We start from the raw sequence: 16663 nt of genomic DNA, 5'->3' as shown, positions 1-16663 counted from the left end.
TAAAAGAGGAATTTTGTAAAATAAAATATTATTTTTCAACATATTTTAAATTGCTTTAAGTATTCTGCCTTCAGGAATAAATAGAAGAATATATTCTTTAAAGAATTATTTTTCTATTAATCTTTATTCCTAGTATATACGAGGTTGGATTAAATATAAATGAGACTTTTTTAATAGCTAAATATTGAAATTATACCTTCAAAAAATAAATATATGTTTTTTTTCCTCATACTTTCCGTGAACTTTTACGCATTTTTACCCAATGTCTTGGAAATTTTTTTAATACCGTTGTCTTAGAAAGATGTCGGCCGAGTAGTAAACTAATTGCGCTTCTTCATTAAATGAAAATCTCTCTCTCCCATAAGACTTATTTAAGGGTCCATACAAATGGCAGTTCGAAAGTGCTAAATCCAGGCTATATGGAGGAGGTTCAACTGTTTCCCAGTGTAATGTCTGTAACTTTGGTTCTTTGTCTTTAAGAGGGCTTTCAACAAATTTCTTTTCCCGCATCCCTTTGATTTGTGTTTCTAATTCTAGACCCCCAACTTGCTGAGATTTATAGATATTCCAAATCGTAACGAATTATACTTTGCATACTTCCATAACTTATTTCTGTTATAGCACTAATTTCTCGAACATTTTTTCGTCAGTCATTATGAATAAGGTCACGAGTTTGGTCGAACTTGGACAGTCGTAAGACTCAATCCTGTTCGAAGAGCGTGAGACATGTTTTCAACTTCTTCGCGACATTGTTTAACGAACTTGTACCCTGAGGAAAGGGTATCATAGCCGAACTGTGCCTGTAATCTACGCAAAATATTACTACGTTTGAACTTTCTCTAATAGTAAAAATTCAAATGTTTCAACTCCATTAAAAGTGTTATGCTCATTTATGATTTAAGTTACTAAAAAAAAAAAAAGAATTTAAAAAGAATTAATCACTGCTAAACAAATTTTTAGATTCTAGATAAAGTTCTATTAAAGAAGTCTCATTTACATTTGATCCACCTACGCACTATTTTTACAGCAAATTTTAAAATTTTAATACAAGTAAGTTAAACGCCTGATGAAGGCAGACTGAGGATAAAATTAATCAATTTTAAAATTTCAATTAATATAGTTTTTCAATACAAATAATTGTTGAAACTATAATTTTTTATAATCTTTCTTAAAATAATTACTTTCGTTATTTTCAATCATATTTAACTATAAAATTATATGTTTGATAAATACTGTGGTTTATTAAAAAAAAGTATTAGTTGGAACACTATTTGAAACATTTATTTTAACATCATTCGAAACATTTTTGAAGCATATACAACTTGAAACATCTTAACTTAAACCTAACATAATAATTCAAACCAAAATTAATTTAGTTATAAATTAAACTTTCCAATTTTTAATTATAAATCAAACTCAGTTGCTGATTCTTATTTTTGAAAATAGTACTAAAATACTCGTATTATATTTTCTCCCTTTGGTTTCCAATTCAATTTTCGTTACCTTTCAATTTCTCACAAAAAAGTAATTCAAATATAATTGAAATAAAATCGATTCAATTTTTACTTCCAAGTTCGATTTTGTCAAATAAAAAACATTATCAAATATCAATTTACCAAAAAAGCCAATTAACTCATTTAAATTTAGAATAAATTTAAATTTCACTCCAAATCTAAATTAATTCTAAATTTAATTTATTTTCAAATACCATTCTAAAATTATTTATTTTATGTATAAATTTTACTTAAATTTCAATTTAAAACCTAAATTAAGTTAATTTTTAAATCCATCTTTCCTCTTTTCTTCATTTATATTTTTGAAAATATTACTAAAATGCTAGTATTAAATTTTCTCACTTTAGTGCTCGATTTAGTTTTTGATTCTTATCTATTTCTCACAAAAAAGTAAGTAAAATATTATTAAAATAAAATCAAAATCGGTTCAATTTTAACTTCTAGGCTCGAATTCATAAAATACAAAATATTATCAAGTATCAATTTACTAAAATAACAAACCGCTCCTTCTTTACCAAATCTTTTTTTAAAATTAATATGTAAATTAATTTAATTTAAATTTCATAAAAAAACGCAACGAAATAAATATTTAAAAATAATTCTAAAACAAAATTTATAAAGAAATGTATTATAATATGTAAATAAATTGAAAATAAATTTCATACAAAAAGCGAATGTTTAAAAATATTTCTATAACAAAGTATCTAAACAAATAATATAACTACGATCCACGGTTTAAATTAAATCATGCGTTTTTTTCTAATCTTTATTTTATTTCTAAGAAACAATATCAAAACTAAATTAAATCGTTTAGAGTTATGATTTAAATTTCACAATTACATAAATAACGAAAAAATTAGTTGCATTTGAGGGAAAAATAAATTTTCAGCGGATATTCTCATCGGCAAAGTGAAATTTTCGCTCTTAAGGATTATTACGATTTCAATTTATTTTGTAAAGCATTTTCATTTAATATTCTGAGTTTTGAAATACTATAGTGATGGCTTTAAATTAAGAGTTAAGATAAAGTATAGCTTAAAAATAAATTTGAATTTATAATGTAAATCTTTTACAATATAACAAACTTGTATTAATTAAAATAGAAAAATCATTTGTCTGTAATCCTTTTTATAATACTTTAAAATTTCATTTAATAAATGTTATAATAATATCATAAAAATTCGCATAGTAGTATAATTATAACCAGAGGTACAACTTTATTTATTCTTTCCTATTATAACAAAAAAATTTAGAATTTGAATTTAACATTTTTTTGAATTATCTACTTTCATACCTTGTTCTTTTCCTCAATTGTAATTGATTAAATAATCAAAGCATTTTCAAATATATTCATATATTGCTTATTTTATTAAATAAAATATTATTCGTTACTTTTTACTTTATATTTTATAACAGTCGTTGAACAGCCGACACAATTTTTGGGTTACTAATGTTCAACTCCGTAGCCTTGTAATTTTGAACGCAATCCAGAAGATAAGAGAACTCCTGTGTCAAGTATTGGAAGAAATTTGCCTTCGTGGAGGACTTTTTGCTGNAAAATATTATTCGTTACTTTTTACTTTATATTTTATAACAGTCGTTGAACAGCCGACACAATTTTTGGGTTTATGACTACTAATGTTCAACTCCGTAGCCTTGTAATTTTGAACGCAATCCAGAAGATAAGGGAACTCCTGTATCAAGTATTGGAAGAAATTTGCCTTCGTGGAGGTTTTTTTGCTGGAACTAACCCGCATTTGCGTGACCTGGAGTGTAAGACCACGAGAACCTCCCACGTTTAGCCTGACGGCAAAGGGACTCTAACCCATGATCCGTCTACCATTGAGGATATTTCTCGTCAGCACTGTGGTAGGTGCAAGCGGGATGCGGAATTCGTATCAACTAGCCATCGCCGGGATTCCAACCCGGTTCACCTCATTGCAAGGCGAACGCTCTATCCCCTGAGCCATCGCGGCTCTATTCATTAGTTTTGAAGAAAAGTTTCTTCCGTATTGAAAATATGTATAGCATGATTACGTATGTTCTCTCGTCTGGACCCGCGAGCTTCCTTAACCCTGACAGCCCAATCACGGATGTTATCTCAATTTAGTACTCTTGTTTTACAATAATATAAATGCGTATAGGCTTAGAGCGTATGGACCTGAAAGAGCAAAATCAACTAGGAACTTGACGAATCACATATTGGTGTGTTCCTCATCAAATACTCTTAATATATATTTTCAGAATCTTTGACAAAAATAATTTTAAAAAAGTTCTCAAACTAATATTTAAGCGAAGAAAAAATGCTTTAATAGTTGAGCGAATTGGATATAAATTGAATTGAAAACATCACGATCTGTTCGAATACCGATGGAAGCAGGAATGATTTAAAAAAAATTTAAAAAAAACCTGAACTAGGCAATCAAACAGGTTTCACTAGGCAAGCAAACTGGTATTGATAACAAGCATATTAATATTAATTTTTATCCCCTAATGTGCACGCTTTGTTTTCACTTTTAAAGAGGATTCTAAAAAACTTAAATTAAAAATAGTTATTACAGAACACTGAGGTAGAATAAAAAAAAAAAAGAAAAAAAAAGAATGCATTGCAGCATGTATATTGCGATATATTTAAAATTTAATCTCTATCTGAGATGGATATCAGATACATATCGATAAATTGTATATTTATATAATCGATATTACATACCTAATACATGAATAATCGATATACACAATTATTAACGAAGCGCTTCGGCAAAAATTACAGTTTTTTTTAGTGTTCCCATAAAGCCAGAAATACGGTATTATGGTAGTTTTCACCATACTTTTTGTAAGGTATTCATACGTTCACGAGACCGTTTTTATTACATATACTCTCGGAGCTATTGGCTTGTGGGGAAGCACTTCTTTCACCTATCTTGAAAGGGTTAAAGCGGGAGCCAACTAGGGCATACACCGAACAAAACGCTTTTTACCAACACTAACATATATACTTAAAACTCCATGACATGCTTCACTTTATACGTTTCAAATATTAAAATCTACGTAAAATATTCATCAGTTTAATGAAATTCCGAATGTTTAAATAATACTAAAAACATGTTTGTAATTGAAGTAAATAAAAATAGCAATTCATCAATTAAATGAAATTTCGATTGTTTGAATACTAAAAAGATGTTTCTTATTGAAATAAATTGAATTAAATTACACAACGTGAATCGAGCACAAAAATAGACATGATGCAATCGGATCTATAAACAAGAGGGAAAAAACTAGAAACATCTTGATGCTTTCGCATCTATAAACAGAAGCCTTGCTCAACGTCGAGGCACAGAATGGCAGAAGAAAATTCGAAACAAACAAGCTGGTATAACAAAATTAAAAAAATTATGAAATCAACTAACTTTTTTCGTGCATTCTTCTGTAATTCTGTGTTACGTACATCGAGGAAAGTTCCGAAGTTATAGAATATCTATTTTTGCCACATTATTTACGTTGTGTTGCTTTATTCATATATAGAAATGAATGTAATATATTTTCAATTAAGTTGGCTGACAGTTAACTGCAGTTATACGAATCGATAAATTTCAATTGTTCCTGAAAATTATTTTCTTAAAAAGGAAATTTAAAAATTAGACATTATATTCTAACTTGAACATAAAATCGAACGCCCAATTATTTTATAACACGTTGAATTACTACAAGGGGAATGACACAGAAAGTGGAATAGAAGTGGAACACAGAAATTGAAATGGTTCAATTAGGTTAAACAAAAAATGAGCCAAATTAACAATTAAAGATGATCAGAAGTATAAGTAAGAGACCAAGGTTAAATCACTTAATCATACCTCACTACCCTGCAACATGATTTATATCGTAAAGTTATGATTTAACATGTGATTAACATTAATTAAAAAATAGAACTTTGTTAAAAGTACCTTGAAACCGAGACACCCTTGAATATATTTTTTATTATACAGTGTCTAAAATTGTTTTCTTTCATTTTTTTAATAATACGTTTTTCATCACCCAACTCAATATTTATAGTTTTTTTTAAAAAAAAATAAGATGCAATGTATATATATATATATATATATANTGAAATAACTGCATTATATACTTTAACGGTAACATATATATATATATATATATATATACCGCATTTTCATTATAAAATTTTGCGACGTATATATGTGAATATTATCATCTGTCTTCGAACCTTTTTTTTTCCAAACCTTTTCTTTATCATTTTTAAATACTCATATTTCATTTATTTTTTGTAACAATTTTAATTTAATGGCTATATTTTAATTGTTAATAAAAGTTTTGAATCCATATAATTAATTTGTGCCCCAAAAATAAGATGATTAAAGTAAGACAATTAATGCTTTTTTTAACGAAAGTGTATAGCTTAGTTTTTTCTTTAACTGACAATTAATAAAATGTTTTTTTTATTTTTAGTTTTACCACTATTTTTATTTCTTTCACTTAAAGTTTTAATGTATAAATTTTAAAAAAAATAGATTTATTATCTTTTTACAATGTGATGAAATTAATGAATTCAATAAATACCAGTTGTTTCAAATCAATCAATAATATTACTTATTTCAATATCCTCAAATATTTTACTTCCTTAATTCATGTTTAGTATTTGATTATTGAAAATTATTGTTACATTGAAGCAATGGCTTTATTACTATTTGAAAAGCTTTAAATAACAATTTAAAATAATTTGTTTTACTTTTGGAGAACAGTACTTTCAGAAAAGGACTACTTTATTATTGAATTATTAAATTAAATACTCTGATAAAAACCAGCTTAAGCATTCATATTTTTCAGATTTAAGTTCTTTTGTACATTCGTCTACTTTTCTTTTCTGTTTATTTATTCACAGTCAATAAGTTATTTTAATTTTAAAAGGAATTTATACTATTTAGGCGATTATTTAGTGGATATGTATAACAAAAAAATGATCGTATCTTTTAAATCGAAATTAGAATCAATTTTAATCAATCTTTTTTTTATTCTTACAGATAAAATATAAAATAAAACATCTATAATGTTTGCTTTAATTTATTTTTGAATAACAATAAAACCAAGCGAATACATATAACAGTTTTATTAGATTTATTATTATTTCCATTTTTGTTAAATATAAGTATTCGAAATGTTCACAGAAAGTTGTAAATAAAACTAAACATTTACTTTTTGAATTATTATATGAAGCTCATATTTTGTGAACGCATATTACGTAAAATTTTTTAAACAGCTACGATATTTGTTTAATTTTTTTTAAATAACAATCAAACCAATAAATACATTGAAAATATTTCTGTTGTCATTGAAAATTTTTTAACAATTATAATGTTTGCTTTGCTTTCTTTTTTAATGCAATAAAATATAAAAAAAAAACAGAAATTTTTTGGTTGGAAAAACTTTTTTCCATATTTTAAACATATTTTAAAGCATAAGTATTCAAAATATTAACCAAAAGTTGTAAAAAAGCTAAATATCTACTAACCATAAATTTAAAAAGTTTTAATAACGTTTGTTTTACACATAGTAAAAGAAAAATTGTCAATAAATTCTAATGCTTTTTTTTTAAATTTCTTTTTGAATAACATTAAAACCAATATCATTGAAAATGTCTACTGGATTATTTATGGCCATGTTTTAAACGCATTTTTATACAATAAGCATTCGAAATATCGATAAAAAATTTTAAATAAATTAAATGTTCAGCGTATTGACAGAAAGTTGCACAATAAACTAAATCAATTTTAATTTATTATATAAGGTTCATCTTTATTTCACAGATATGAAATGAAAAATTGTTAATAAATTAAAATGCTTTTCTTTATTTCTTTTTAAATAACAATAAAAACCAATAACATTGAAAATGTTTATTGCATTATTAAACGCATTTTTATACATAAGCGTATAAAATATTGATGAAAAATTGTAAATAAATTAAATATTTACTTTTTAAATTCTTATATGAAACTCATATTTATCGAAACAATATCAAATACAAAAAAAAATTGTCACATAGTTTTAAATGATAATAAAATCAATTTGGACATTTAATTCTGACGTTATTCTTTACGTCTTTACCAACAATCCCTCATAATTTCTTCAATATATATTTTTGTTCTTTACTAAACATCACAATCAAACATTGAGCTGTTATTAAATAACAAACTCTGTCAAAATTCGAATGAAAAATTTATTTTGTTCTTTGAGTGAGAGAATGAATTGTAGAGAAAACTTACCGAAGATGCGAATTGCTGGGGAAGGAAGATCCCTTCTTAAAGCTCGAAATCGTTTTCACGACTGCCGGTGACTCCCAACCGCAAGGTGGCGCTGGCGATCTGCGCCTCAATCCAGAGACCCCCCTGTCTCTTCATTTAGATTGTCTCTTGCAAAGATTGAGTCAGACCAATTTCACCGCAACAACAGACAACAATAACTAAATTAAACGAACTCACTATTTGTTTCTGCCCCAACACCCGGACGCTTTTCAAATAAATTTCCAAAAGGGAAAATTAAAATGGAAGTACTGAAAAGAACTTATTTGACTTCTTTTTCTTAATGGAATAGCAAGAAACAATTCAATTATACGGGAATTGGGTCTATCAACTGGATTTAGAGTTATCCTGGAATTCTCTTTATCGCTAAACGTGTAATTAATAATTTTAAAATAGTCAGTGAAATAACTAGTCCCAAATTTATTTTTATCCCTAAGACATATAATTAATAACCGATAATAGTCCCTGGAATTACTCCTTCCAAACTTCTCTTTATTGCAATACATATAATTAATAGTTTGAAATAATCAGTGGAATAACTCCTTCCAAACTTCTTTTCATTGCAATACATACAATTAATAGTTTGAAATAGTCAGTAAAATAATTGTTTCCGAATTTCTCTTTATCGCTACACACATAATTAATAGTTAAAAATAGTCAGTGGAATAACTTCTTCCCAATTTCTCTTTATCGCTGTACGTATAATTAATAATTGGAAATAGTCAGTGAAATAACTAGTCCCAAGTTTATTTTTATCCCTAAGACATATAATTAATGACCGATAATAGTCCCTGGAATTACTTCTTCCAAACTTCTCTTTATTGCAATACATATAAATAATAGTTTGAAATAATCAGTGGAATAACTCCTTCCAAACTTCTCTTCATTGCAATATATATAATTTGAAAGGGTCAGTGGAATAACTCCTTCCAAACTTCTCTTCATTGCAATACATACAATTAATAGTTTGAAATAGTCGGTGGAATAACTCCTTCCAAACTTCTCTTCATTGCAATACATACAATTAAGAGTTTGAAATAGTCAGTGGAATATCTCCTTCCAAACTTCTCTTCATTGCAATACATACAATTAACAGTTTGAAATAGTCAGTAAAATAATTGTTTCCGAATTTCTCTTCATTGTAATACATACAATTAATAGTTTGAAATAGTCAGTAAAATAAATGTTTCCGAATTTCTCTTTATCTCTACACATATAATTAATAGTTAAAAATAGTCAGTGGAATAACTTCTTCCCAATTTCTCTTTATCGCTATACGTATTATTAACAATTGGAAATGGTCAGTGAAATAACTAGTCCCAAATTTATTTTTATTCATAAGACATATAATTAATAACCGATAATAGTCCTGGGAATAACTCCTTCCAAACTTCTCTTCATTGCAATACATACAATTAAGAGTTTGAAATAGTCAGTGGAATAAATGTTTCCGAATTTCTCTTTATCTCTACACATATAATTAATAGTTAAAAATAGTCAGTGGAATAACTTCTTTCCAATTTCTCTTTATCGCTATACGTATAATTAATAATTGGAAATAGTCAGTGGAATAACATTTCCTGTTATTTTCTTTATCGCTATACATATAATTTATAATTGAAAATAGTAAGTGCATGGAATAACTTGTCCTTAATTACTCTTTAAAAGAGTAAAAAGAAACAAAAAAAAATTAATAAGTTTTATTGCTTCGTAATCATGATGATAATATTACTTTTATTCTCTGGATTTGGGTATTAAAAAGGAAGAAAATATTTACTTTATTGATTTATACGATAAAAGAAATGATTTCAATTTTAATGTAAATAAATTAATTACATGGAATTCTAATGTTTCTAAAAACATTTATTTAAATACTATTTTTAATCAAATGAATGGAATTAAAAGAATACGTAGTAATGATTATTTATTCGAAAAACAAACAAACTCTTTCGAAATTTTACAAAAAAGACAATGGATACCCAACTAAAGTATTTATATTCTTATATTCTACATAAAGCCATTGAGTTAATTATATATTATTAATAAATTTACTTAATAAATTATTTATATTTTTACTATGCGCAAATCCAATTCGGGCAAATTGGAGTCCGCAAATCTGTTGTTAAGAATCTGTGCAAAATGAGCAAATCATGCGTCTCTCAGTCATTCTTTTTCAAATTGTATAAATAATTGCCAACCTTATTAATTATTAACTTCTTTAAACTATCCTGTATAATAATATTACCTTGCGCACATCCATTTTCCGGCCCATCCATCGTAACTAGTAAATAAAACAAGCTTCAGTACTTCAGTACGAATGCGCCGTAAAACAAAATCCCTCGATTCAGGCTTTTAGCTCCATTAGCACTTTGTTTTCATATTTTGTAATCTGACAATCTTATTATGAAAATATTTTAAATCATTCTTAAAAGTTTCCCGTGAATCCGTTCATTTGCATCCGCTACTCGCTTTATGGATTTCATTTTGTGTTTTGTTCTGTTTTTTTTCTTTTAATTTTTTTCTGTTTTTTTATGTTGTATTTTAGTTAATGTGTTCTATTTTGTTTCAAGAAAAAATTTTGAATACTCCTCACACTATTGTATTGATACATTTTGCTTTGGCTATATTGAGACAATACAAGAAAGCACTGCTTTTTTGTGGATATAATCGTGTGAGCTGATGAAGTGATTATTTGTTTTTTGTTTTCCAGCTTTTAATTATTTTTTTAATATTTTATTTTAATATTTTTTTTCTTTTTCTCTTTTTATTGATCTTTCCATGTTTACTTTATATTATTATGTAGTTGAAAATAGTCAGTGCATGAAATAACTTGAATAACTTGTAACGAATTTCTTTTTATGGCGATATATATAATCAATAATTAAAAATAGCAACTGCATCGAATAAATTGTCCCGAATTTCTCTTTAACGCTTTACAGATAAATAATTAGAAATAATCAGTGGAATAACTTGTCCCTAATTTCTGTACAAAATAATCAATAATTGAAAATAGTCTGTGAAAGTTGCGTATTCCAAATTTATCTTTATCGCAATACATATAATTAATTGCCAAAAAGTGTCCATTGACATAATTTTTTTTTAAATAAAATGTATGAAATTTTTATAGCTACATTTAGATTTCTGTTGCATCTGTTTCCTTGTGAAAGTTTATATTAAACAAAAATTGTAAAAAAAACCCGGTTGTTTTCTCTTTTTTCCCCCTATGAATTGCTTAAATTTTAAAAATGATATTGCATAAATGTTTATTTGAATGACAAATTACCCTGCAGTTTGAAGAAATGTTATTTTAAACTGTATTTTAGAGGGTTAATAGGTTATTTATTTATTTATTTTTTAAAGAATAAAAGTACTTGGTTTCTATTTTTTCTCAGATACTGGTCGACTAATCTTTTGCAGTTAAAGTTTTAATTTATTCGTTTTAAAACACTGCAGTTTAAAAATATGCAAAAGGTTTTATATTTTATAATTTCTAATTTTTATTCCTGTTTTTGGTCTTGTGTAACACTTATTAATATATTAAAGAAAATTTAACTTTGTAATTTTTTCCAATTTTGCACATTTTTTAAAGTTTTAATGGGATATATGCAAGTGACGTAGCGTGGGTATCTCGATCCTAATTGGTTGTTAAAACGTAGTATTTGTTTACGTTAGCAAATGTTCTTTCCATTCTATTTCGAATAAGCCGAGTCTGTCACGATTCAATTCTCTTAAGTAAGATGACTTACGTAATAAGTTTTAAGCACATTTTATATTCCTTCACCAGGATTTCAATNATAAATGATTTATATTTTTACCATGCGCAAATCCAATTCGGGCAAATTGGAATCTGCAAATCCGTTGTTAAGAATCTGTGCAAAATGGGCAAATCATGCCTCTCTCTCTCACTCTTTTTCAAATTGTATAAATAATTGCCAACCTTATTAATTATAAACTTCTTTAAACTATCCAGTATAATAATATTACCTTGCGCACATCCATTTTCCGGATCATCCATCGTAACTAAGAAATAAAACAAGCTTCAGTACTTCAGTAAGAACGCGTCATGAAGCAAAATCTCTCGATTTACGCTTTTAGCTCCATTAGCACTTTGTTTTCATATTTTGTAATCTGACAATCTTATTACGAAAATATTTTAAATCATTCTTAAAAGTTTCCCGTACATGTAAGTTCATTTGAATCCGCTACTCGCTTTATGGATTTCGTTTTGTGTTTTTTCTGTTTTCATTTTCGTTTATTTTTCTTTTGTTTTTTACGTTGCATTTTACTTAATGTGTTCTATTTTGTTTCAAAAAAATTTTTGAGTGCTCCTCTCACTATTGAATTGATATATTTTGCTTTGGCTATATTGAGACAATATTAGAAAGCACTCCTTCTTTGCAGATATAATCGTGTGGGCTGATGACGAGATTATTTGTTTTTTGTTTTCCAGCTTTTAAATATTATTTTTTTTTTACTATTTATTTTAATAATTTTTTTCTTCTTCTCTTTCTATTCATCTTTCCATGTTTACTCTATATTATTATGTAGTTGAAAATAATCAGCACATGAAATAACTTGAATAACTTGTACCGAATTTCTTTTTATATAATTAATAATACATATAATTAATAATACATATAATTAATAATTAAAAATAGCGACTGCATAGAATAAATTGTCCCGAATTTCTTTTTAGCGCTTTACAGATAAATAATTAGAAATAATCAGTGGAATAACTTGTCCCTAATTTTTATAAAAATAATTAATAATTGAAAATAGTCAGTGAAAGTTGCATATTCCAAATTTATCTTTATCACAAAATATATAATTAATTACGAAAAAGTGTCCATTGTCATAATTTTTTTTAAATAAAATGTATGAAATTTTTGTAGCTACATTTAGATTTTTGTTGTATCTGTTTCTTTGTGAAAGTTTATGTTACTTAACAAAAATTGAAAGAAAGAAAAACCGGTTTTCTTTTTTTCCCCCTATGAATCACTTAAATTTTAAAAATGTTGTATAAATGTTTATTTGAATGAAAAATGACCCTGCAGTTTGGAGAAATGTTATTTCAAACTATATTTTAGAGGGTTAATAGGTTATTTATTTATTTTTTTGAAGAATAAAAGTACTTGGTTCCTGTTTTTTTCTCAGATACTAGTCAATTAATCTTTTGCAGTTAAAGTTTTAATTTATTCGTTTTGAAACACTACAGTTTAAAAATATGTAAAAGGTTTTATATTTTAAAACTTCTAATTTTTATTCCTGTTTTTGGTCTTGTGTGACATTTATTAATATATTAATGAACATTTAAGTTTGTAATTTTTTTCCAATTTTGCACATTTTTTAAAGTTTTAATGGGATATATGCAAGTGACGTAGCGTGGGTATCTCGATCCTAATTGGTTGTTAAAACGTAGTATTTGTTTACGTTAGCAAATGTTTTTTCCATTCTATTTCGAGTAAGCCAAGCCTGGCAAGTACCTATTTTCTTAAGTAACACAGCCTGTATTCTTTCACAAAGATTTTAATTCTACCACTACATATTTGCACAAAGACTTAGCACAAAGACTTAGCACAAAGACATGCACGAAGCCATGTAGAACATAAAAAAACTTATTATGCATCGAATTTGCCAGGTACACCAAATCTGTCACGATTCAATTCTCTTAAGTAAGATGACTTACGTAATAAGTTTTAAGCACATTTTATATTCCTTCACCAGGATTTCAATTATTTCACTATATATTTCTTAGTTAACGCAAATACAGGGACGAAGCTATGTTGAACATATGCAAATATATTATAAACCAAAGTTGCCAGGTACACGAAATAAGAACATATCACGGTTACAATAAAACACATAAACAAATAATAAATCTAAGTTAAGTAAAATAAGTAGACGAGAAAGAATATTATTTTAACAAAATTGATGAGGTATGTGGTGTTGTATGTAATTAATTTCTCGCTATTTAACATTCTAACATGTGTGGGTCACGCAGTGGTCTGAGACACGGGTTCTAATTGAACACCGAAGTCATCACTGACTGCGGTCAGTAGGTGGGTGGATGACCAGTTTGATCAGCCTACGCAGGGACCGAAGTTGCGCAATTTCGATCATAGTTAAACTGTTCTACCGTAAAGTGCGCGACTTCGCACGCAGGTCGTCAGGCTACCAAAGAAGGGGAGCTACCCCTCTGCAGAGGATCAAAATTGCGATGGCATCTCTTCGGAACATCCTCGAGGTGTTTCTTAGACCGTCGCCAATAGCCCATCGTGCAGCTCTAGTGCGACGTAAATAAAGTACCCACCTAACATGTATGGTGAAACTTAGCTCAACTGCTATTATGTTCAACTTTGACTCACCAATTTGTTTATAAACAATCAGTTGGCGCTGATGTCATACGGCACACGTGTGGGTATCCGTGATCTTTTTCTTGAAGTACAAGTGCCCAATTACTGCAAAAAAAATAGAACAAAGAAATCAATTTTTTTGTTGATCACTAAATTCCCATGAGTGACTGAATATATATTAAAATTACTGCATATATATTAAAATTAATAGAAGAATATAACTATTCTTAAAACTGAAATCGAACTATTCGAATTGAACGAAAAAATCTTACAAATGAAAGGTTTGAAGCTCCATCTATCGGAATATATTAAATGAAAACCAAGACTTTTGAAAGAAAAGATCTTGTTTCACCCCAAAAGTTTGCTGCAATAATTGTTTTTTTTTTTTTTTTTTTTTTTTTTTTTTTAACTTTAACTGTTTTCTTGATATAAAGTTTCGAAAATTCTAATCTAATTTAAAACTTTATAAACACGTTTTTATTATAACTTAATAAATGCGTTTATCGCTAATTACGAACTTATACTTTGTTTGCAATAAGAACTAAATCAAAACATCTTTTTTTATTTATTTACTTCATATACAGCATTTAATAAAAAAATTTAATCTACTAAATTTAGTTGCTGACATGTGTTTTTTGATATTTGGAAAATTTGGAAACTCAGTCGAGAATTTTCTTTAGTTCATAAAAAATTACATATTAATCATTTCTTTTCTTATACAGGAGATGAGTTTTTTTTCTTCATTAAAGCTCAAAAAATTACTCCATTAGTTATTAATTATTAAGATTATGCTTCTTAAATTTCTTTCTTAATGAACATAATGTGATTAATAAACATACGCAGCTTTTTTGCAGAGTAATTAAAGTGATAATTGAAAATTCCTAACTGAATTAGTTTTGAATCTTTAGAAACTTTTTTTAGAACTGCTCTTCTTTCCCCCTTTTTTTAAATAAAATATTTTTTTCTGAAAGTAACTTTTATTTCTAAACTATAAGGGTTTTTTCTTTTTTATTCAAATTTATTCAGGTATATTAAGCTATTATAATTAAGTTTTAAAGATTTACACTTTTTTTAACGTGAAGTAGGAAAGGTAATAAGCTTATTTTATGTTGATAATTTTTTTTGACAGATTATCAAGTGTAAAAATGTAACCTCTTCTTGAATTTTTTCATTTTCTTTTACCAGTTTCTTTAAGCCTAATAAGAAAACTATCTTAATAGATACCTGAAACTATCCAAGTTATCTTTGTGGTAAAAAAAAATCTGATGAAACAAAATCTAGGAGAGAAGTTTTATGGCGTTTTAAGCAATATCAAACGGCAGTATGAACGACTTAAAAGTTTTTTTCCCCTTGATTAAAATTATTATCAATGGGACACTTTTGTCTTCTCAGAATTTTTTAAAGCAACTAAAATATATTTTTTTAAAAAAATGCCATACATTTTAATAAAATTTAAAATTTCAGAGAGCACAAAAATTAACTGAGTTGTTTGAAACCTTATAACATAGGTTTTATCCACAATGCCAAATGCTAAAAAAATGTTGCAAATGATTATCAAAATATAAGATTCAAAAAGAGAATAGGATATACTTAGTACTACCTAGACAAAAACAAAAAGCCGCGTGAAGGAAGCACAAATAAAAGTATAGAAATGGTCATACTATAGTTTCAGTTCTATAAACAGGAACCTTCCTCAGTGTCTTAACACCAAATTACAAATGACAGTAGAAAAGTAACGCTCACAAAGTGGTTTAACCAATAAGGACAGAGGAACAAGCTTGAACAAGATGATATCTTCCTATGACTAAACTAACTATCGATCTTCTTTTATCATATTCTAGCTGATTATCAATTTTTCGTACGGGGTGAAAATTAAAAGGAAATCATCAATAAATCAGTGTTGAACAAACACTACAAAATGATTCAAAATACTGAAAAGCATGTACAAGCACAAATAAAGCTAGAATAATTTAAGATTTGTTATCTTTTTCTTTTTTTTGAAGTTATACTTCTTATGCGACTTCCAACAAGGTTGCTTTAAACATTTAACGCTACATTTTTATTAGCCGGGAAATCACGTGGTAGGATCCAGTTTTCCCTCATTCATTTCCATATTGTTTTGGTTCTCACTAGCATAAAAATAATAAAAGTATTAAAACTTTTGTTTTTCTGTAAATATTTTTTTAGTTTGTTTTGATACACATATAATTTAATAGGGAGCAGGAAAAAGAGTCGTTGAATAGAATTTGTAATTTCATGTTATTATTGTGTTTGAAGAGTTTTGAAGTGTGCATTTTAAAAATGTAAAAAACTACACATTTTGTAGATTTAGTGCGGAATTGAAGTGAGTATTTTGTATAATTTTAGATCGAATTTATACGTGCGTTGGTTAACAACCACTCTAACCTATAAATTTATTTGTGAAGCTAATTGATTTCATATAAAACTTTTTCAATTGTTTTTATTTAAAATTTCTTATTTGAAA

The 16663-nt window shown here is 27.0% G+C and overlaps 1 protein-coding gene across 2 annotated transcripts in view; it reads right to left on the bottom strand.

The window, feature by feature from the left end:
* Positions 1–16663, bottom strand: part of LOC107449963 (uncharacterized) — a 329392-nt gene that overhangs the window by 234182 nt on the left and 78547 nt on the right. Inside the window, exon 1 of one of the 2 annotated variants that reach the window (XM_016065657.3) lies at positions 7790–7929. The exons of the other annotated variant lie outside the window; for it this stretch is intronic. The gene's annotated coding sequence lies outside the window, so the exon portion shown is untranslated. Of the gene's footprint in view, positions 1–7789; positions 7930–16663 lie in introns of those variants that run through there. 2 annotated transcript variants of the gene reach the window in all.

The sequence above is a fragment of the Parasteatoda tepidariorum genome, chromosome 3 (genome assembly GCF_043381705.1).
Source record: "Parasteatoda tepidariorum isolate YZ-2023 chromosome 3, CAS_Ptep_4.0, whole genome shotgun sequence".
Classification (NCBI taxonomy): Eukaryota; Metazoa; Arthropoda; class Arachnida; order Araneae; family Theridiidae; genus Parasteatoda; species Parasteatoda tepidariorum.
Note: the sequence above shows the minus strand (reverse complement) of the source record. Positions and strands in the feature narration are given on the sequence as shown.